This window comes from Capra hircus, chromosome 29 (genome assembly GCF_001704415.2).
Source record: "Capra hircus breed San Clemente chromosome 29, ASM170441v1, whole genome shotgun sequence".
Lineage (NCBI taxonomy): Eukaryota > Metazoa > Chordata > Mammalia > Artiodactyla > Bovidae > Capra > Capra hircus.
The window spans coordinates 9,194,173-9,218,563 of NC_030836.1; the positions used below are offsets into that span (position 1 = coordinate 9,194,173).

General features: G+C 45.0%; 1 protein-coding gene across 6 annotated transcripts in view; it reads left to right on the forward strand.

Moving 5' to 3' along the window:
• The window catches only part of SYTL2 (synaptotagmin like 2), a 121,765-nt gene that overhangs the window by 30,169 nt on the left and 67,205 nt on the right, over positions 1-24,391 (forward strand). The window lies entirely within an intron of this gene.

The following is a 24,391-nucleotide window of genomic DNA, read 5'->3' on the forward strand; positions in this document are numbered from 1 at the left end:
GGGGTGACGTGGGGGTCAAGAGCTTGGATGCCGAGGCTGAACAACAGCTGAGTTGTGTACTGCTACTTACTAGTTGTTCAGTCTCTCTAAGCCTGTTTCCTTAGCTGTACAATGCTTACTTTGGCATTTTGTTAGAAATTAATGAATTAATAATATGAAGTGTTTCTATTAACGCATGTATATGGAATCTAGAAAAACAGTACTGATGAACCTATTTGCAGGGAAGGAATGGACACACAGACATAGAGAATGGACTCAGACACAGCGGGGGAAGGAGAGGGTAGGATGAACTGAGAAAGTAGCATTAACTTATATACACTGCTGCTGCTCCTAAATCGCTTCAGTCGTGTCCGACTCTGTGCGACCCCATAGATAGCAGCCCACCAGGCTCCCCCGTCCCTGGGATTCTCCAGGCAAGAACACTGGAGTGGGTTGCCATTTCCTTCTCCAATGCATGAAAGTGGAAAGTGGAAGGGAAGTCGCTCAGTTGTGTCCGACTCCTAGCGACCCCATGGACTGCAGGCCACCAGGCTCCTCCGTCCATGGGATTTTCCAGGCAAGGGTACTGGAGTGGGGTGCCATTGCCTTCTCCATACCATGTGTAAAATAGAGAGCTGGGGGGAAGCTGCTGTATAACACAGGGAACCCAGCCTGATGCTCTGTGATGACCTAGAGGGATGGGATAGGAAGGGGGAGGGAGGTTCAGGAGGAAGGGGATATACATACAATTATGACTGCATTATCGTATGGTAAAAACCAGCACAACCTTGTAAAGCAATTATCCTCCAATTAAACAAATTTAAAAAGTGTTTAGAACAGTTCTGTCATATGGTCAGTGCTATGTAAGTCTTTGATGTTCTTATAGTTATTATTAATTAATAACTAATTTTGCCTAGTTTGCTACTAGCTGTCAAGAATAAGGGCTGTTTAATTTGGCTGCAAAATATCTTATTTAGAGGAGCTTGAGCACTGCTGAGTGACCCCGTTAACTTGCTCCTGCCAGTTGGGATGGCATTGTTCTGGGCTTTGAGATGAAAAGTGTGCTTGTGAGTTATAGGGCCATGGTCCATCATAGCCAAATTCTGCTGGCATCTGTATTTTGCTCTTTCACTAGTATGAATCAGAGCATTTTATTGTTGGATCTATGAGATCTCTCTTTGGAAAAGAAAGATCATCTTTTTAAGTGCCCTTATTTTGTCAATGAGAACAAAGACCCAGAAGGTTGAGTGACTCGCACAACATCACATAGCCTGGGCGCATCAGAGGTGTGAGAGACTGACCTTAATTCCCATGACAGTTTTCTTTTTCCAGTACATTTGGTTTTTCCACAACCACAGCCTCTCTCTGAATTGTGATGTACCTGATAAGTCTCTCACACAGATGTCCTTAGGAGGTATTTATTCATCAACCTTTGTTGATTAAAGCTTTATAAAATGAGTGCCCATCTTTTTCTGTAATCAAAGTTATGGATAAGATTGATTTACCTCAATATTTTCAGCTTTCCATTATAGCTTGACCGTTTAAGACTTACCTCCATTCAGAAAAAAAAATTAGAATAATGAGATTTTATAAGTGTTAGCTGACCCATATGTTTGTACTTTTTGAAATGAAAACTGGAAATTCTTTTAGAAAGTTGCAGAAGGTAACTGTTATCTATAAAATACACATGTATGCACATATCTGTGTATGAACCAATATTTAAGAAGATGGACAGGGGTGAAGTTCCTTCACTCCTCTGAGCCCCATCCCTCTTCTGTAAAATGGGAATGGTAACACTGCTTTCCTTACAGTGTTGCTGAGGATTCAGTGAGGTAGGTTATGTAAGTGTTCTGACATTATGGGTCTTCATAGTGACAGCAGCATATTATATTATACAACATCACGTATTATACATCATATTATACAACATCACATATTATACATCAGATTATACAACATCACATATTATACATCAGATTATACAACATCACATATTATACATCAGATTATACAACATCACATATTATACATCAGATTATACAACATCACATATTATACTGCTTATCCTCTCAAAAACAAAAACCCCAACTACATCTGAACCAAAATAAGCTTTATTAGGACATTGTTTTATGGGAGAGAGATGCCTGATTTTATCCTTTACCTGGACATTAGAATCTTGATTTTACAGTCACTTAGCAACAGTTTTCTTTATAGAAGAATGGATGAAGGGTTCTCAGGATTTCATAAATTGGTTACAAATGATTGAGAAGTAAAAAAATAAATGTATATATTGCATATGCTTATGTGTATAAACACTGTCATATTCAGATGTGTATCTATATTAGAATCTATATACACACACACACTGCACTTTAGACACTGATAGGTGGGCAGGCATCGATAGAGCTAGTACGTGTGTGTCTATTTTCCTCCTCACTAAGCTCAGTCATTGTTCAGCACTTGCTCAAGGACAGACAGATCTTCAGGTCTCCACTGGCGGGTATCTGTGGAAGGCTCTGCTGCCTTCTGATTGTTCCTCAAGATGCCAGAAAGGCTGGAAAGGTGCTGGAACTGGTTCTGCTCTCTAGCTTGGAGCTCTGTTTTTCCTTGGTCATTGTATCCACTCTGCAAATAATACTGGGCTCACCTGTGATGGAAGAGAAGCTTTAAATTCTCCCTGATTGGAAAGAGTCGCTTTCAAGTCTAAGCTCCAAAACCACTTACTGGGTACCATCATCATATAGTCCCTGCCTCCATCCCATCCTGACTTCTTGCCAATTGCTTGGGGTTGGGGACCAGGGGGGATTGCTTACTCTCCTATATTGTGTGAATTTCATCTCAGCACCCTTGATGAAATAGGTATTGTTTGAAATGTTACCTGATGAAATGAAATTGGAATCAGAATTCTGGAGAGTTGACTCAAGTCTCACTAGTTAACAAATAAGAATTATAATTCTGCAAAGAGTAAACCATATAATTCTTGTCACCTAAATTCCTCAAGAGGTCTGTGGTTTAACTTTCATCTCATTCTTCTGTGTCTAAAGTCCCTCCTCTCAAGGACCCTTAGCCTGAATCCACAAACTCCCCAATTCCTTTTTTTTTTTTTGGCTAAAATCCAACTCTGATATACAGAGCCTGGGCCTGTTTCATTGTGCTCTTACATAATTTTGAGATTCTATCATCACTTTGAAATCTCTCCGAGACACTTGCCTCCCCTTCCTTCCCACTGCAGGAGCAGGTCCAGGTTGCTTATTAATTACATTCCTGAGGCTGGGTAGCAGCGAACGCAGTTTGGGAAGGTGGGCTGGCGGTGCATGCATGTGACTTGCTTCTCTCACAGAGAATACCTGACTGAGGAGGTCAGTGAGCTCAGGCAGTTTCAGTAATGATCAAGAGTGCCAAGGTCAAGGATTTTAACCCTGGCTCAGTGGGTGGAGATTCCATGTCCTTAATGCTGCCTGGCCCTTTCCCTGGTACCCACAGCGAGTGCCCAGGCAAGAGGCTCAGAGCCGCCCATTTTCCTGAGAAAAATACCCAGAGTGCACATGCTGATTACTGACGGTAACTAAAGAATGTCCACTTTTTAAATGAAAGACAGTAGGCTGCTGTGTGCACATAAATATAGACATCCTTTTGTTTTTCTGTACTCCGCCCCTCTAAAGTAGCGCTGTGCTCTCTTCTGCATGGGCTTCGGTGAGTGTAGGCTGGGAACTGTCTCGGGTTCACCCCATGGTCAAAGCTCCACTCTCGTTTCCCCTCTTCCCAGCTCCTGCTGCGATCTCTTCACCGCCCCGCTCATTACACGGTTGACGCAACTGCAGTCTCGTCCGCAGGCCTGTTCCTCCTCTGCGCATGCGTTCGCTGTCCCGCTCTGTCACTTCGGCAGCTTTGTGATCGTGGACAAGCCCCTTGACCTTGCTGAACCTCGTTTTCACATCCATAAAAGGATTATGATGACACTTCTTCCTCCCTACCTCCCAGGAGTGCTGTGAAGAGCGAATATGCCAGAGAATAGTGTAAACCCCCAACCTTGTACAAATGGAAGCTGTTACTATTGAATCTCTTTGACTATGGGAACCAGGTCTCACTACCTGATAGCTGAATCCTTGCTGCCTTGCCTGCCTGGAACAGAAGACCGTGCCAGTGAGACAGGGAAGGATGGGGGAGACAGAGAGAGGGGAAGGGCAACTTTTGTCAGTTTTTATACCTTATTTTCCTAATTATCATTCTCTCCCTCGATATATAACTATCTTAATGAAAGATGGATTTTTTTTTCCCCCGAAAAACGTTTTGCGTTGGGCAGCAGAATGGTGTTTTTTCCTCCAAAATCTTTCTCTACATCTCTTTCTTCCTCAGATAGCTTGGCACTGATACTGGAATTCATTCTGATCACTTGATTTTATGGTCATGAGAAAATTAAATTATTTAAATGGCAGATAAGATCAGAAACCAAATGCCTAGTGTGATGGGTGAGGTCAGCCAGAGAGATACATCAAACCACCAACGGTTTCAGTCATTAGTGGCAGAACCAAAATTCACCTTCATCTCTTCCTTTAGGCTGCCCCTGAATTAATGAAGTGTCAGTGATCATTTCTGCCTGCCTTTGAAGGGTATTTCAGGGACTAACACTGGGCAGACGTGTTCAGTCGCTCAGTCACGTCTGACTCTCTGCAACCCCATGGACGGTAGCCCACCAGGCTCTTCTTTCTGTGGGATTTCCCAGGCAAGAATACTGGAGTAGCTTGTCATATCCTCCTACGGGGATCTTCCCAGTCCAGGGATCAAACCTGCATCTTCTGTGTCTCTTACACTGGCAGGCAGATTCTTTACCACTATAAAGCTCTTTTCTGGATCAGTGCAAAGATTTTTGTTCAGGAAGTTTTCAGAAAAACAGATTTGCTGCTGCTGCTGCTGGGTCATCATAGTCTCTGCCTGAGGTCCACACTTAAGTTTGTTTATGTATGTTGATCATTGGATCACAGAAAGAATAAAACTCCCTTCATAACTAGTTGCACACGCATCGAGTTTTAACAGCATTCGGTACTACAGAGCTCAGTGTCTCGGGTGAGTGGGGGTTTGAGGGAACCCCCAGCTCATCTTTGTACCTTTGGGTTCCGTCACAGGGTACCTGTGTGCCTCACCAGTTCTTCCACCAGTAACTCTCTTTCTGGTGTGTCCGATAGCACTTTGGAGCCAGGCAGACCTGGGTTCATATTCCAGCTCTGTAGTTTAGAGGCAGGATGGGTTTAGGCAAGTCCCTTAACCTCCAGGAACTTCAGTTTCCTCATCTATAAAACAGATGACAAGAAGGAGGGGACATATGTATACCTTCGGCTGATTCATGTTGATGTATGGAAATCAACAACAGTGTAAAGCAATTATCCTCCAACTATAAATAAATGAATTTAAAAATCCACAGAGGACACTGCCTACTTTGCTGATTTGGCTTATGGTATAGAGGCAATGGATGTAAAGGTGGGAGAAGGTATTGAAGGAAGATAAAATGTCTGTTTCTTCAGCTTTTCCATCAAGCCCAAGTTCTACCTATTAGTTGCATTAATTTAGCTTTTATCTTTTATAGCACACATACATAACTTTCAATAATAGTAGTAGTAAATATAAGGCATTTTGTTTTTCTATATGAAATCACATGCTTTCTTGTTGCCTTTCATCTGATTTTCCAGGACCAGGCGAAAAATCTTCAGAAAGCTTAGTGTATAATTTATCTCTTTTGGAAATTTTTTTCCTTCTTTTGGTTTAAAAAAAAAAATTCAAAAAACCAAAACCCACCAAGTCGGACATCAGTTCTAAATTTGAATCTCCTTTTTAAAAAACTGTGGTTCAGTGAGTTTAAAGAGAGGTTTCCCAGAAACAAATGCAGTGTATATATTTCAACTCCACAAAGATTATGTCACAATTCCAAACAGCTATATATATATATTTTTCCTAATAAGGCAAAAGCTTGGAGATAGTTTTCTTTCTTGCTTTTTGAATAGAGAAAACATTCCTTTACAAAAAAAAAATTCACTTTCTGGTTCTTTGGAATAGCAACTTAAACGCAAGTGGTACTTTGGTGGAATTGGATCTAGTATCAGTAAATATCGAACGGTAGGGACTCAGTCAGGTGGTGGAACGAGAGAGCAACACGGTGTCTCTGCCTTCAGACGCCCAGGCTCCTCATAAGGGAAATTGATAAATGAGCAGGCAGTTGCTGTATAATATAGAGTCCTGTGAGAAGACAGAGGAGAAGACTCTAACCCAACTGGGAGGAAGAGGCAGCCTTCTTAGAGGAGGTGGTACCTGGACTGTGGCTTGAAAGGTGTGTGTGTGTTAGCTGCTCAGTCGTGTCTGACTCTGCCATTCGGTGGACTGTGGCCTGCCAGGCTTCTCTGTCCGTGGAATTCTCTGGGCGAGACCACTGGAGTGGGTTGCCGTTCCCTTCTCCAGGAGATCTTCCTGACCCAGGTGTCCAACCCGGTCTCCGGCACTGCAGGCAGATTCTTTACCACCTGAGCCACCTGGGAAGCCTTTGGAAGATGAGTAGGAGTCTAAGGAGCTGAGAAAGGATGTTACAGGCAGAGGGAGCTCTGTGTTCTACAGGCATAGAAGTGTTACAGGTAAATTTAAGGAACATCAGGGTATGATTTGGGGAAAATGGAGAGGAAGACAGGAGGTAGATCTGGAGGGTCCCGTGCAACACTGAGGGGTCTGAATTTTAAGCAACAAGGAGGTATTGAATGAACCGCCCAAGAAGCCTTACACCAGAAGGAGACCTTGGACATCAGAGTCTAGCATTTCACTTGGCAGATATGGAAAGTGAGAACCAAGAATGGAAGTTCTCGTGGCTGCACAGTTAATGTACATCTTTGTATAGACCCGGTGGTGCTTGAGGGGGGAGGCTTTGGTAGGGGGAGCCTTCACAATGAAATTCCAGCGTTGTCCTTGTGAAGGCAGATTCTCACAGGAACATTTGGCCGAGGATTTATCATGGGGACTGCATGGTTTGGGCTAGTGACCCCAGCGTGCCTTTTTGCATATTATGTCCTTTAAAGGAAAGGCCATCACTAGCTAGAAATGCTCTTTGGCTATTTTTAGGCTGTGTGGTAGGGGGAAATTAGTGGAATTCTTAAGGTCAGCTCCAGCTGTTTTTCTCCAAAAGACCAGCTGAATTTTTCATGAGATGTGCTCATTAGGGCTTTTGCCCTTCAGTGAGGCATTCTACTGAGTCTGAGTCAGCCTGTCCTGGGAAATAAGGGATAAGAGTGTGGGGGAAAGTAGACCAAAATTGGAATGGCTGCTGCCCTTTTTAAAATGTTATGCACTAATTAACATTAAGTGCTAATTACTGGCAAGTGCTGTCTTAGATACGATGGGTTATTTCTCATACCTTCTCAATCACAGTGAAGATCTTTCTGGATTACAACGACTACCTTAAAGGATGGTTGGGTTTTGAAGATTCAGGGATGGTCTTATATGTAAAGTCTGGCTCGATGCCTAGGTAGAGATAGTGGTGACTAATTACATGGTAATTACACTGAATAGCACCTTTCATTTGGGACTCTCATCTCAGAACACTGTGTAGATACCAAGTCAGGTATTCTTTAAGAATCCTGTGAGGGGAATTTGCCTGTGGTTATTTGGCATCTACAGTTACAACACTGCCTCTCTGCTGTATGTCAGGGACTCTCTGCAGGCAGGTGAAGCGAAAGCACCCTTCATTTCTTCTCGAGTTCTCCATGAATATTTTTTCCTATCCAGTCTTAGGGTGTCTGTTTGGAGCTCACACTGTGTTAGAAGGTGAGTGGATAACTAGCTGTCCAGCAGTTTTCAACGCACAAACTGTCTTCCCACATGTGATCTCATTCACCCCGTAGTGATTTCAGCAAGGAAGGTGGGCCGTGGTTAGTCTCAATTTTAGAAAGAAGGAAACGGAGACTCGGGTACGTGGTATGTTTTGGTCACCAAGGTAGTAAGTGGGTGACTCAATTTCAAACCAGATCTTATGACTTTAAATCTCTTGTTCTTTGCTCTTCATGATGCTGCCAACTAGATTGAGAAATAAAGGGCCAGGTTTCTCATCTAGCATAACAGTGGTTTAAGGAATGCCTTTAAAAGGAAGGTGACTCAACTGCATACCCAGCTAAGGAATGAAGGATCGTGTCCAGTGTGGGATTTCTAGACGTGATGGAGTAAAAGTGAACTTTGTCCCACTAGCTCTGGAATAACAGCTGTTCTCTGAGTTAGAACAAACACAGTGACGTTAGAATAGAAGTGCATAACTTATGCTTATGAAAACAATATTTTTTATTGTTGGTTGGAATGAACAGTAGTGGAGAGGCATTAACTAATGAGAGGAGATCTTAGAAAGTTTCCACCTTAATTCTGTCACATTGATGATCAGAAGGTGAGCCAGTGTACTTCTCCCCTTCTCTCTGAAATGGAGAAAAAGGAGGCCGTCCTCACTATACACAGAACAGGAAGCCTGAGTCTATGCTCCCACCACATCGGTGGCTTAATATTAAAAATCTGTTTAAAAAAACCACTGCATGCAAGGTACTGTGTGTCTACAAAAATGAAGTGGATATTTTAATAAACCCTCCCCTTAAAGAATCTAGAAATGGGAATTGGGAGAATTCCCTGCGCTCACTGCTATGGGCCCGGGTTTCCTCTCTAGTTGGGGAACTAATATCCCACCAGCCGCTCTGCTGCGTAGTCCAAAAGAGAAGGAATTCGGCATGTAATGTATATAAGGTTCTGTAATGTTTATGTAACTATTGAATACTCATTGTGTCAGGCACTTACATGTGAGCTTAAATCTTCTCAACAACCTAGTAAGAAAGGTATGATGCCCATTTTACATATGAAAAGCCTGAGACTCAGGGAAGCCAAGTAACTTGCACAAGAGTGTCACCTTCTACCCGGGTCTGTCTGACTGTAGAGTCTGTGCTCTTTCGTACTTCAGATGAGAGATGTACGGAGAAGAGCTGGGAGGGGTCAGTGAAAGAGGGAATTACGGCCAGTTTATGGAAGGCACATTTGTGAGGGGATGGGGGCTGCAGGGACAGCTTCATGGACGAGGTGTCATTTAAGCTGGGATTTGAGTGATGGGTAAGGTTTGGGTGTGTGGAGATATAAGGAAAAGATATTCCAGGTGATTCCTGGGTTGGGAAGTTCCCCTAGAGAAGGGATAGGCTACCCACTCCAGTATTGTGGCCCGGAGAATCCCCACGGACAGAGGAGCAGAAACAACACATGCCTGATGATGACTGTGTGCAGCGGATATTGGTCTGGCTGGGATTCACAAGGTAGGAAAGGGTCCATGGGGAAAAAGACTGGATAGGGAGGTTGGGAGGATAAAGATGTCAGTACAAGGAATGTGGGCTCACTCTGCGATCAGGGCTTCCCTGGTGGCTTGGGTGGTAAAGGATCTGCCTGTAATGCAGGGGGCCTGAGTTTGACCCCTGGGGCAGGAAGATCCTCTGGAGGAGGGAATGGCAACCCACTCCAGTCTTCTTGCCTAGAGAAGTCCCATGGACAGAGGAGCCTGACAGGCTACAGTCCACGGGTCGCAAAGAGTTGGACATGAGTGAACAACTAACACTTTCACTTTTTTCCCACTTTTTTCACTTTTTGGTAGTCAGGGAAGAGCTAGGGAAGATGTTTTTGGTTTTGTTTTTTTTTTTTTTTCCCAAAGAGCTGCATCTGTTTATTGTCACCTATATTGTGATAATTTTTTTTGATCTATATTGTGAAGATTTAATTTTTTATCTATATTGTGAAGATTTAATTCCTTTGCTTAGAATTCTTTTTTTCTTTATTTTTTTATTTTCTAAATTATTACAGTATGATAACTCATGTACAGGCAACTTGGAAAATACAGAACAAAGTTACATGTAATTTCACTATGTGTTACAGTTTTTTGGGGTAGATAAATTAAGATTTTTACTTGAAGTTCCAGTATTAAAATCTCAAAGAAACAGTAGAATGAATAGACAGAAGAGTGGAAGGGTATATAATAGTAGGCCTGAAAAGTGTGATGAACCAATTCAACATAAGTAAGATTTAGATAATTTTCACACAACAGTAGGGTACAAATTCTGTTGAAGAACTAGGTAGGGTTCTTGAGTATGCATCCTTGAAGTAGGGCTTTGGAATATGAGTCTAGCTGGACTGTGTATGGTAGCCAGGAGAGAGAATGAAACCAGCAATTAAAGGAGCCATGTTCAGTTCATGTCCATCTGTTTCGAAATGAGAGAGGAAAGGAGAGAAAAGGTTGAACTGGACGGAGCACAGAGTTTCAATCAGCCGAACCTGCTGGCAACTGATTGGCTGTATGGCAAGGAGACGAAAGCGTCAGCCCTTGGTGGTGCTTATGAGGCTGTATTTAGTTAACAGGGTTCCAGGCAATGAGCTGGGAGTTCAGAGATGAATAAGGCGTGCTATCAGGCTCTGTCTGTTTCTATTGCTGCTGTGCAAGTTACCACAAACTTAGTGACTTGAAACAACACAGCATTCTTATCTTACCGTTCTGGAGACCAGAAGTCTGAAACGAGTCTCACAGGATAAAGGAGTCGGCAGAGCTGAGGTCCTGCTGGACACGTTCGGGGAGAATCAGTTTTGGTTCCTTTTCCAGCTGTTAGAGGTTGCCTGCCTTCCTTGGCTCATGGCCCCTTCCTCCATCTTCAAAGCGCATCACCCAACCTGTCTTCATCCTCACGACTGTTCTGCCTCCTTCAGACCATCCTGCTTCCTCATAAGGACCTTGTGATTACCTTGGGTCTACATACATGATCCAGGATAACTCCTCCATCACAGTATCCTCAGTCATGTCCATATAGCCCCTTTCCCCATGTGCTATAGTCACAAATCCAGGAATTAGGATGTAGCCGTCTTTGGAGGACCATTATTCTGCCTACCAGGGAGTTAGCACTTCTGTGGACGCTAACTTGTCAAACCTTTTTTGTCCCTATGATCTCTTTTTTGTTTCCTTTATTCAATAAAGGAGGCAGCTGTCGAGAGTTCAGGTACCACACTAGGCACTGAGGATTTGGGGATGCCAAGGCACCTCTCTGCCCTGCTCTAGAGGAAGCAAAATTAGAGAAGGGCTGCTAATGTAGAGCCAGAGACCAGGATGTCAGACTTCTGGCTTTGATTTTTGCAAGCTGAGGTCTAGGCCTGAGATGACAAGATATAGAAGAATTTTTGGTAATTTAAAAATGGGATCCTCCTACCCACCCTCTCTACTGCCAAACCCCAATCCCAAGTTTAGATTTCTTTTCAATCTACTCAAAGGCCTCTGGGGCGGAGGTGTTTGCTGAGACCAGGAGTTTGACTCCTTTTTAGAATACGGTGGGAGGTTAGAAGAAGGAGACAGTCTAAAGAGGAAAACAGAAAAAGCAGCAGCAGTAACACTCCAACCTCAAGTTGCATAGAAAGGTGATGTTACTGTTTTTGTTTAGCCGCCAGGTTGTGTCTGACTCTTTGCAACCTCGTAGCATGTAGCCCACCAGGCTCCTCTGTTCATGGAATTTCCCAGACAAGTATACTGGAGTGGGTTGCAATTTCCTTCTCCAGGGGATCTTCCTGGCCAAGGGATCAAACCTGCGTCTCCTGCACTGGCACGTGGATTCTTTACCACTGTACCACCAGGGGTGAAATTTCCAAAAGGTAGTAAGAGTTGATGAAATGTTGAAGATTTAGTCAGCTGGTATCCATGAAGCACCTACTATGTCCCTGATCATTTAACTTACAGCCTAATGTCATCTCACAGAAACCCTGTAAGGTAGGCCTTGCTGTCTACAAAGCACAGATCAAGTAACAAACCCAGAGTCCGTAGCAGAACTGCCAAAGAACTGATGAAGGATTAGTCCCCTTCCAGGCGTCTTTTGACTTTAAAGCCAATGTGTCTTCCTACTCCATCACAGCAGCCTCTTATGTTGAAGGGGTAAGATTAATGCATGTAGTCGGCTTTATTCACCTGTATCCATTTCAAAACCAGAGTCTCTTTAGAGGATGAAGCAGAACAAGGAAGACCTCACACACAGGAGGCAGTAGACGTATCTTTGATGGGATAATTAATGGCTTGACCAGAGGGATTTGTGCAGGTGTGGGCCTGGAGCAAGGCCAGTGAGGTACCCAGGGCACAGACTCTATGGAGACAGGCTCATACAAGTACGGGCACTGCACTTGCCATACCTGGACAGTGAGTGCCTCCTTAGCCGTGTGCCCAGGGTGCCTGAGTAGGAGGGAGACCTCGCTCTCAGGGCACTTCAGCACAGTGTGCTGTGCTCACACAATCTTGACTGTGAATTTTGTGCTCTGGGCATCTTGCTTCCCTCACCCTAGGTCCTCACTTTGTGCTGAGGCCAGAGGCGGAGAGGACCAGTGAGTTCAGTGGTCTCAGTACTGGCTGTACATTATAACCCTCTGGGCAGCTTTAAAAAAAAAACATCTGGGGTAAGATATAACCCCAGACCAATTAAATCAGAATCACTGGCATGGGGTGGCATGGAGAAGGGATAGGAGGCAAAGACCTGGGCATAGATGTATTTTTTAAAGCTTTTCACGTGATGCTAATATACAACCAGGTTTGGGAACCCCTGAGTTTGTACATTAGGAGAGAGTCTCTCACTGCCAGGCTAAGCAAGAATGTATATGATTGTAGCAAAAGTGAGGGTTTAAGCAGTTTTTTAAAAATGTGAGCTGATGATGGCTACAGTTCAGTTAACTTTATGATTCTGGGTTTACTTCCAGCCTGGTTAATAAGTCAGCTGATTCTTCCACTCCCTTCCTCTGAATTTGAAACCTGGAAAATAATTAAATGTAGAATTCATCTGTAATGGCTATAGTTATCAAGTGCTGGTTTCAGGGCTGCTATGAAAGGCAGCTCAACCCACTTTATTGGCCCATTTGCAAATCCTTCTGAGGGTTGAAACTGTGTCTGTCCTGAAAGAGAAAAGAAGTCCCCTCTGGGTGTCCCAGCACTCACATTAGGGAGCCATGTGACCCTAAACAAGTGTTCTGACCCCTCTGCGTCTCGCCTTCCTCATCTCTACAAAGAGGTGCTTGTGACTCCATGGTTCAGCTGTTATTTCATTTCTGTGTTTGCTCTTGTTCCAGCTGGGAAACAATTGCTATACAAATGAACGCGCTTAACTTTGACAGCTGTGCTCTGTAACCAGTCATTTCTGACATATAAGGAATCCTTTAAAGCTGTGATTTCCAAACCTGGCCAAACATCATGTGGGAAATTTTCAGAAAATGCAGATTCCTAAACTTCATCCCTGAAGATCTTTCTCCCCTGCCCCACTGCCCCATTAAATGTGGTATTTAATCAATGCAGCCTTGGTCAAACTGTCTACTTTTACTCATTGGGTCTTTTTTTTTTTCCTCTTTTGAACTTTTAATTTTGTTTTGGGGGCTTCCCTGGTGACTCAGATGGTAAAGAATCTGCCTGCAGTGTGGGAGACTGGGGTCTGATCCCTGGGTTGGAAAGACCCACTCGCATATTCTTGTCTGGAAAATTTCATGGACAGAGGAGCCTGGCGGGCTCCAGTCCATGGGATCACAAATAGTTGGACGCGACTGAGCGACTAGCATCACCACATAGCCAGTTTAACAATGTTGTGATAGTTGCAGGTCAACAGTGAAGGGACTCACTGAAGCCATACGCATACATGCATCCGTTCTCCCCCAAACCCTGCTCCCATCCAGGCTGCCGCAGGACATTGTGAAGATCTTGATTCAGTGGGTTGTTTTCTCCCCCGACACGGCAGGTGGGATCTTAATTCCCCGACCAGGGATCAGACCCACGCCCCTTTGCAGTGGAAGCATGGAGTCTTAGCCGCTGGACCACCAGGGAAGTCCTGGTCTTCAGTAGGTATTAAGTGATATCTGGGAATGTGCCACTCACCAGCCAGGTTAGGATGTAAGCAATGATTAGGTTAATTAAAGTGCTAGAATCTCCAATCTCGGTATCCCTTGAGAGTTTACAGCTAAGTCATAGTTCTTCGAGGAAGCCTTCCCTGGGCCCCAAGACTGTGTTAAGTAAGGCCCCTGGTTAAAAGTTTTATAGCATCCTGTTCTTCTACCTCATCGGACTTCCCGGGCTAGTTCACATCTGTCTTCCTTTCCAGAATGTAAGCTCTCTGAGGGCCAGGATTGTGTACACTATTACAGATTTTGGGGCATGCAACTTCCCCTCTTTCAGAATGGAGATCCGTGCCTTTGGTGGATGCTGCGGTTGCCGGGGGAGAGGAGGTTTCTCTCTGGCTTTTTGACTGGAGGCACGACTCCAGGGGCTTCCCAAGCTGTGTCATCAGTGAGAGCCAGTGGCTGTTGGGTTTCACAGCAGCTCCGTGCCATGTCTGATGGGCCATGTTCATCCTCTCTCAAAGTTCCTCGGTGTGTTGTCAAAGTAACTCATCCCCTTTGTAGGCTGTCATCCTTTTTTTAGATTTGAGTTTTCAGCCCAAGTGTGAAGATTAAAATGAGTTTTCAGCTGCCTGTCTCCTCAGCTCCTTTCTCCCTACTGTTTTTATCTTTTGAAATTCTGATATTCCCAAATAATACAGATTTTAAAAGGTGGTTTAGGCATATTTATTGAGACTGAAAATTTCCAGTTCCCTCCCTTGGCATTTCAGCCTCTCAGGGTTTGACCCCAGATACTGTTTCCCCATTTGTGATCACACTCCAGTTACCAGCCTTGAAAATCCTGTCTCCATGGTTTCACGGCCAGTGCACTTGTCCAGAATGCCCCCTCTCTTCTTCTCAGCCCCCAAGATTTTCTTCCTCTGATCTCCTGCCTAAGTCCCTGTGGCCGTGATGCTTGGTGTATACCTCCTGTATTACCGCTTAATGTAGCACTTGTATGAGGGTAGCTTGTGAAAGTGTTAGTCACTCAGTCGTGTTGACTGTTTGTGATCCCATGGACCATAGCCCACCAGGTTCCTCTGTCCATGATTGAATTCTCCAGGCAAGAATACTGGAGTGGGTTCTTCTCCAGGGGATCTTCCTAACCCAGGAACTGAACCTGGGTCCCCTGCATTGCTGGTGGATTCTTTACCATCTGAGCCACCGGGAAAGCCCCACGAGGGTAGGTGTATGTGGTACTGTCTTCCTCAGACTGCCCATTATCTTACCCTTGCCTGGGACTTGATTAAACTCTTAGATTCCTGTGGGTACTGTAATCTAAACTTACCTGGGAATGGCAGGTGAGCCTTTCTAGAAGTCCAGAGATTATTATTAAGTTGGAAGATGAGATTAAGGGGTAGGGAGCATTGTCACATAGGAACAATCTTTACTTCTCAGTTCTTAGTTCGAGGTGACCAAGTTAGTCTGTGGGAAATGTTACCGGTCAGCTATGTCAGTCTGTCCCTGAAGAAGGTACCTGAAGAAGAAAAATGGCTTCCACCTTCGGAAGAGCCCCCCACAAAGTGAAACCTCTGTTTATTGAGGTGCCCGTCAATTTTGATTTTTTCACTTATTCCTCTGTCAAAAAGAAAGAAACTCATTGGATAACTTATTCTTTATTATTCCGTCTGTATTTTTTCCTTTGTTCGCTTCTTCCTGGGCTCATTTCATGTGTTCATTTTATTTATTCATTAAGCTCAGGTTGTTTTTGAGAAGCTACTCTGGACCTGTCACAAGGAAAGTATTCTTTCAAGAAGCCAAATTTAGGCAACACGTTAGATTGAGTAATTTACCTCTATTTTTTAATAATGATGAAAGCATAGACCATGTAGAAACAAAATATTCATATGGCATTGCTTCCTGACAGGGCTGTGGACAAAATTTGCTATTCATATAAACACATTTCTTGGGGAGAGGTGTGTGGGAGGGCATTCAGGATGGAGGGGACACACGTATGCCTGTGACCAATTCATATTAATATGTGGCAGAAGCCATCATGATACTGTAATGTAATTATCCTCCAGTTAGAATACTTAAATGAATTTAAAAATAAATAAATAAATCATATATATATATATATATAAATTCTGATTGAGTTTAAAAAGCACAAAGCATCTTTTAGGAATAGTTTCTGATTTCAGCGATTGCTCGCATTCTGAGAGGCTAATGAGCCCGTATAAACACCTGCGTGTTGACCTGGGTGCCCTTTGCTGTATCCATGCTTGTTGTCTTTTCCACGTCTATCCACATAACAAACCTAGAGGGCCCAGCCATTTTCCTGTTCCTGACAAGTTGGGCAGAGAGGAGCATGCCATGCTCTGTGAGCCAGGGCGTGATGCTCATAGGAAACGACACAGAAGGAAGTAGGCCGTCCAGAAGGAGGAACAGCAGGTGAGAACAGGCCTGGGCCGGGAGCCAGGACTCCTGGGCTCTGGTCCCATCCCTGTGCCTGATGAGCTGTGCGACCTCTCAGGGAATAAGTGGGGATGGGCGTGCAGCGACAGATTAAAAGTAGCAGCTTTATTTAGCATTTGTTTGTGAACATATATTTATTTTTATTGGAATATAGTTGCTTTACAATGTTGTGTTGGTTTCCGCTGTGACGCAGTTATATGTGTATATACAGCCCCTCCTTCTTGGACCTTCCTCCCACCCCTCTGGGTCGTCACAGAGCACAGAGCTGAGCCTCCCGTGCCAAGCTGCACCTTCCCACTAGCTGTCTATTTTCCGCACGGTGGTGTATGTATGTCAGTGCTCTTCAGAGTCTTACAGCCCTCAGTTCAGATCACATTCTGGTTGAGCAGCTGTGGACCTTACTTAACTCCTCGAGCTCCGCGTTATCCACAGCATGTGGAGAAGACCCGCTGCATTCAATGGGCAGAGGGATGAACTGCTCTCCTGTGGGTGAAGGATCTCAGCACCACATGCTCAGTTTTCAGCCTAGAGAAACATGGCTGAGATGGTGAGAGGCTTGGAAAACATCCCGTGAGGAACAGCGGAGGGGAGGAAGTTCAGCTCCCTCTCAACAGAGGAGACGCAGGGAGAACACGAGTGCTGTCTGCCTCATAGACTGTTGTGTGAAAGCGAGACTGAGCCGAGGGCAGCAAAGGGTGGGAATGGCAGGCAAGTTCAACCTTGGAGCGAACAGCCTGAGAAGTGGGGCAGCCCAGCGGGGGAGCTGGCAGCTTAGGGCCTGTGAGCCCTGGCCGTGTGGCCCGGTGGTCTGATGACTGCAGGGTTGGGGGCGTGGTGGGGGTGGGATGAGAGATCTCTCTGCCAGGAGGGAGGTGGGCTAAGCATCTCAGATTGTCCCACTCCATTTATTCCTTATGTGGATTCTCAGGAACCATCTGTGGGTTATTCTACTTATCCTTGGGTGCCTCTCTGAGGGCTAGCATTCTTTTTTTTTTTTTTTTTACCTTTTGAACTTTTTATTTTGTGTTGAGGTATAGCCCTAGTGACTCAGACAGTAAAGAATCCACCTGCGATGTAGGAGACCTGGGTTTGATCCCTGAATTGGGAAGAACCCCTGGAGAAGGGAATGGCAGCCCATTCTAGTATTGTTGCCCAGAGAATCCCATGGACAGAGGAGCCTGGTGGGTTACAGTTCCATGGGGTCTCAGAGAGTCAGACATGACTGAGTGACTAACAATTTTGGGGGCTTCCCTGGTGGCTCAGAAGGTAAAGAATCTGCCTGCAATGCAGGAAACCCAGGTTCAATCCCTGGGTTGGGAAGATCTCCTGGAGAAGGAAATGGCAATCCTCTACAGTATTCTTGCCTGGAGAATGCCGTGGAAGGAATTCTCCATGAGGAGCCTGGCAGGCTACAGTCCATGAGATTGAAAAGAATCGGACACCACTGAGCGCCTAACACTTTCACTTTCGTAGCTGATTAGCAATATTGTGATAATTTCAGGTGAACAGCTGAAAGACTTAGCCATATGTATGCATGTATCCATTCTCCCCCAAAGTCCCCTCCCATCCAAGCTGCCGCACAACGTTGAACAGAGTTCCCTTTGCCATACAGTAGGTCCTTGTTGGTTATCCATTTTAAATACAGCATGTGTACATGACCATCCCAATCTCCCTAGCTATTCCTTCTCTGCGGCAACAATAAGTTCTTTTTCTAAGTCTGTGATTCTCTTTCTGTTTTGTAAGTTCATCTGTATCATTTTTTAGGTTCCGCATATAAGGGACGTCATGTGATATTTGAGCATTTGGTCTTAGACATGGCGGTTTGTCATTGCTGGGGGTAAGCCTCTTAATTGATCAGGGCTGCCTTTGTTCCCCCCAGACCCACCCTGACTCGAGCATACTTGTTCTGCTCCCCTGCTGCCTCCCAGATTTTTCTTTCACAGCTTCCTTCTTGATGTCATGGGACTGTCAGAACAGTTTGCTTCTCTTCTGAAAACCTCATCATGTGAGAGTCAGGACTTCCTCGAATTTTCCTTCCCTTCCCTGGGGTCATGGAGAATGTTATGGTCTTCCTTGAGGCTTTGGGACAGCAGCAGCCGTCCTAGACAGGAGAAGGTGCCACTGGGGCCGCTCCTTGGAGCACAGCGAGTTGTGGGAACAAATGCTGCTGTTAATCAGGCTTTTTAGCCTGGGTCTGGCTGGCCGAGTGATGGGGATTAGGCCTACAAGCCTCGCTCTTCTCTTTGCTGGCATTAAAAGCAGACACCAGCTGTGGTGTTTCTCCCTTCAGTTTAACTTTTGGACAGCTGGCAAAGAAAATAAGCTTTTATAGACGTGGCAGAACAGGGCTGAAACTTGCAAGATATTTTTTGGGGGGTTTGTTTCCTTCCAGTTGTGTTGAGATATAATTGACATACAGTACTGTATAAATCGAAGGTGTACAGGTGGCTTGGTGTTAAAAAAGAAAATCTGTCTGCCAGTTCAGGAGCCTTGGGAGACAAGAGTTTGATCCCTGGGTCAGGAAGGTCTGGAGAAGGGAATGGCAAGTCACTCCCATATTCTGGCCTGGAGAATCCCATGGACAGAGGCGCCTGGTGGGCTACAGAGAGTCGGACATGACTGAGCGCCTGAACGCACATATGTACAGCGCAATGATCTGACTTAGATGCAGCATGCAGTGGTTATCACAGTAACTACAGTGAACATTCATCTCATATGGATATAAAAATTAAAGAAGTAGAAAAAATGTATCTTGTGATGGAAGCTCTCAGGATTTATTCTCGTAACCCCTTTCATGTTTAACACACAGCAGTTTTGATATATGTATCATGTACGTTCTGTCCTTAGTGTTTCTTTATCTTGTTCCTGAAAGTTTGTACCTTTGGACTGCCTTCTTCCAATTCCCCTTGTCTCCAAGCCTCAGCTCTGATAACCACAAACCTGATGTCTTTTCTTTTTTATGAGTTTGCTTTTGAAGCATGATTGACCTGCAGCACTCTGGTGGTTCCTGTTATACAGCATAGTGATTCTGTATATCTATACGTTTCAAAACCGGCACAAGGAGAGCTGGAATTAAGCACAGTCTGCACCTGGAACCCTCCCGCGTCCCTTTCAGCTGCTCATTCCTTATTTGTCCTCGACACTTTCTTCCTTCTCACCGGAGCCTCACAATAATCTCCGTAAGAAAGGGAAGGTAGGAGTGAATAGATCCACTGTGCAGGTGAGGAAACAGGCTTGGAGAAGCTGTGTGATTGATGTAAACCAGACAGTCGTGAGGAAGGCCTGGAGCTGGAACCCAGCGAGGAACACGTGGCTGATTTTTCAGTGTTGCGCCAGGTTCATGTTAAGGGGGAGGTGAATTCCCGTCCAGCTGTGTTCACGGATGAGATACGTGAGTGCCTGTTACGTAGAGGGGAGCCTCAGTGGCAAGCACTGGCTGGAGACACAGAGCACTCGGACACCTAGGCCTGCACGTAAACCAGGGGAAGACAGACATGAGTAGATGGGGTTTGGGATCCTCTGCTGAGTATCCTGGGTGAGGAAGTTAGGGGCTAATGGAGCACTCCAGAGCGGCACCAACCTGGCCTTGAGAGGATGGGGAAGACGTCTGTAGTACGTGCCATCTCACTTGAGACCCAGGAGGTATTGGTTGAGGGAGGGGGATTCTAGGAGGAAAGTGAAAGTGAAAGTGTAAGTGTTAGTCACTCGGTCATGTCTGACTCTTTTCAACCCCATGGACTGTAGCCCACCAGGCTCCTCTGTCCATGGAATTCTCCAGGCAAGAATACTAGAGTGGGTTGCCATTCCCTTCTCCAGGGGATCTTCCTGACCCAGGGATTGAGCCCCGGTCTCCTTCATTGCAGGCAGGCGCTTTATCTTCTGAGCCACCAGGGAAGCCCAGGAGGGAGGGTAAGTATATGCAAAGGTCTGAAGGCAGAAGGAGCTGAAAACGTTCAGTGTGACAGGAAAAGAGTCTGGAAAAGAAAGCAGGTGCTACTTCACAGAGAGCCCTACAGGCCGCGGTTAGGGCTTTGAGCCTTAGCCAGTGGACGGTGGAAAGTTGGTGACAGGTTTTAAGCCTGGGAATGTGCCCTCGTCACATCTGAGTTTTAGAAAAATCCTCCAGCTGCAGGAGGAGGGTGGGAGGGAGGGCTGAACCTTAGGGGAACTATTTGCTCACCCTCCTCCTGCTGTGGACACGTCAGTCATCCCTGTTGCCAAGACTCATCCCTCCCGGATTTTTGCACAGAGGTTGCCCCCATGCTGACAGCCAGCTCTGGGCCAGTGATTCTTCTGTGCTTAAGCACAGAATGAGAGTCCACAGGCAGACAGAAGGGCTCTTCTTCTGCTTCCCCAGTTTGAGGATCTGTGTGCAAGAGAGAATTAAATGGAAGGTCAATATCGGGGTGACTTATTCTAACAAAGCCAGTGGTGACTTGTTCTAAAAAATGCCAGCCCTGCTACACACAGAAGCTAGGTGGAAAGCACCTCCATGAGCCTCATAGTCTTCATCTGGAAAGTACACATAATAAAATGTTGTTCAGTCACTAAGTCATGTCTGTCTGTAACCCCATGGACTGTATGTAGCACACCAGGTTTCCCCTGTCCTTCACGTCCATCGAGTCGGTGACGCCATCCAGCCATCTCATCCTTTGTCATCCCCTTCTCCTCCTGCCTTCGATCCCTCCCAGCATCAGGGTCTTTTCCAATGAGTCAACTCTTCGCATGAGGTGGCCAAAGTACTGGAGTTTCAGCTTCAGCATCAGTCCTTCCAATGAACACACCCAGGACTGATCTCCTTTAGGATGGACTGGTTGGATCTCCTTGCAGTCCAAGGGACTCTCAAGAGTCTTCTCCAGCACCACAGAATAATAAAATACCTTCCTCAGATCTTTGTGAGGATCCAATGAGATGATATATGTAAACTGCCAGGCATGTAGGAGGTGCCCAGTAAGTATTTATTCCCTTTTCCTGCCTTCCCTTATCACTGATCCAGAAATCTTACAGTCAACTCCAAGCCCAGAATAGTCTGACCTATTTCCTTTCTGACCCACTCCTTTCTGTCCTTCTGGCACACTGATTGCCTTGAAGTTTCTTGAACACTCGAGACACACTCGCACCTCAGGACCCTCTGACACCTGTGTGGCTTGTTTCCTCATCTCTGGCAACTTTTTGCTCAGTTATCATCCTCTCAGTGAGACCTGCCCTAGCCACACTCTTTAAAACTCCAGCACCCTTCATCTTATTATTGCTTTCCCAACTTTATTTTCCTCTAAAGTTCTTATTACCTTCCCCAAATTTATATAATTTGTTTTTTATTTTTTTGTGTGTTTGTTATTAATTTGTTCATTATCCCCTCCAACTGGCATATATACTCCACAAGGACAGGAAGTTTTAAATGCCTCATTCATTGCTGTATCTCCAGTGCTTAGAACAGTGTCAGGTGCATAATAAGCTCTCAGGAAGTGTTTGTGAAATGAATGAATGTTCAATTAGCTCTCATGATAACTGTTGAGAATATTGGGAGTTGGGGGAGCACCTGGGACTGAAGAGTCTTGACTGCCATCTGAGGGTTCTTCTGCAGTCTGGCTGGGTAGTGACTCCCTGCTAGGAGTCTAGGAGACAAGAGTTCCAGTCCTTTACTCCTTTGCCTGTAAAATGAGGACCTTGCTCTTTGCCTCACTAAATAGCCCATTTTTATTAAAAAATTTTTTTTTATTGATGTGTGTTTTTATTTGTTTATTTGGCTGCATCAGGTTTTAGTTGCAGCACTCAGGATCTTTCATTGCTGCACACCAGCTCTCTAGTTGTGGCGTGGGTTCCGGAGCACGTGGGCTCAGTAGTTGCAGTGCTCAGACTCAGTAGTTGCGGTGCTCGGGCTCAGTAGTTGTGGTGCTTAGACTCAGTAGTTACAGTGCTCAGTCTCAGTAGTTGCAGTGCTTGGACTCAGTAGTTACAGTGCTCAGGCTCAGTAGTTGTGGTACTTGGGCTTCGTTGCCCTGCAGCTTTTGGGATCTTCATTCCCGGATCAAGGATGGAACCTACATCCCCTGCATTGCAAGGTGGATTCTTAACTCCTGGACCACAGGAAAGTCCCATAATAGCCTATTTTTAGAAAAAACTTAACCCTAGAACCTTTTACACAGAAGCACTGGTTAGCTCATAGTTCACCTTGAAGATGTGGAAACCAACATTTCCCCTCTTGCCCCCCTGCCAGCTTCCACTGCTGGACAGTTTATTTTTCTTCTTTGTTTGCTTCCTGTCCTCAATTCACTGGACTTAAAAACAATCTCCCATTGAACCTGATGGCAGTGTGATGCCAGGGACATGGTTCCCAGAAGGTGGCCTGAGTGCCTTTCCTTGCCAGCCTCTGAGAGCTAAGGAAGTTACTGTGCATGAATCAAAGCTACTGTGCGTGAAAGAACTGAGACAGCTGTCCCCTGGTGAAGTTGTCTGTTTAGATTAGGTTCACTCAGTCATTTACTCATTCACTTATTTCTTCGCATCAAGAGACTCACAGTCAGATGGGAGAGACCAGAGCAGACAAATCATTATCGCAGTGGAAACACATAGGTGGAGGAGAAATTTTCTGTGTTAGTGAAGTCCCTGCTACAAGAGTGTTTATTGTATGACAACCCCAAACCTCAGTGGCTTCCAGCGAAAACTATTCATTTCTTGCTTTGGTACCTACAGGTCAGCTAAGGTGGCCGAGCTTCAGGTGGATCAATTTCTGGTCTGTCCTTGTACCTCTTTCTGGGACCCAGACTGAAGAGGCAGTGGCTACCTGGGGCAAGCTCTTCTTGGGGCCCATGGCCAGAGTACAAGAAGCCAGGCGAAACCACACAAGCACATCCACAGCCTATACTTGCATCACACTGATAACAGTTCATGGGCTAATGTCAGTCACAGGCCAAGCCCACCATCTGGAAGGTAGGGGTGAATACTCTGCTTACTCTAGTGACAACATGGTTGTGTTGTTCTATTTCAGGGAGGGACTGAAGAGTTAGGAATACTGTACTTGAAGTGGCTTAGTGATAATCTGCCTGCAACGTAGAAGAAGTAGGTTCGATCCCTGGGTCGGGAAGATCCTCTGGAGAAGGAAATGGCTACCCACTCCAGTATTCTTGCCTGGGAGATTTGATGGACAAAGGAACCTGGTAGGCTACAGTCCATGGGGTCACAAAGAGTCGGAGCAACTAAACAGCAACGACAACAATTGAATGTACTACAGTGTTTAGCTCATTTAGCTCCAGCTGTGGAAATGAGGGAAGGCTTCTTGGAGATAGTAACTTTCATCTTGAAGGATAAGTCCTTTTCGAGACAATTAAGCAGGCAGTAATATTTGCAATTTTGTAGTATCGCATACACATACACACGTATATATTTATATATGCACAAGTAGTAATATATGCACCAGAGAATCCTGGCATGCTGCAGTCTGTAGGGCTGCAAAGAGTCAGATGTGACTTAGCAAGTGAACAGCAACAACAGCAAATACATGGGAGTGCATGCTGATTTAAACAGTGAATGTGAAGTGTTATCTTAAAATTCGGTAGTCACTGTGGGCAATATGTAAAGAGCTACAGGAAGATAAAAATAAAGGTCACCAGAGTGCTTGCCTTCAAGTTCAAACTTCGCAAGGGAGAAAGATACAAAAAAGAAAAGGAAAACATGTAACCAACACATTCTTGCCAGCTGAATGGAACAAAAGTGTGAACTCAGAAAGGAAGTTAGAGTATATTTTTAGCAGCTACTTTTGGTATGCACTGCTTTCTAGCCATTATTTCATTTAATCCTGGCAACCCTTGAAAGATGTCCTAATGAGAATCCTGAGCCTCGGAGTGGTTAGGTAACTTGCCTCATGTTTTACAGTTAGACAGTTGTAGTGGGAGTACTTCCTTGTTCTTCTCTTTTGCCAAAGAGCAGAGAGTTTACTCATAGATGTATTCATAGACGTTACTACGTTACTGTACACACTGCCTTTTATTGAGTAGGGCTGCTTTAAAATGTAGTAAATCCCCCATTTTTTTAGTGTCTACTATATATGCAGTACTCTGCTTGCTAAAGGACCCCAGTCCTGGAGTAG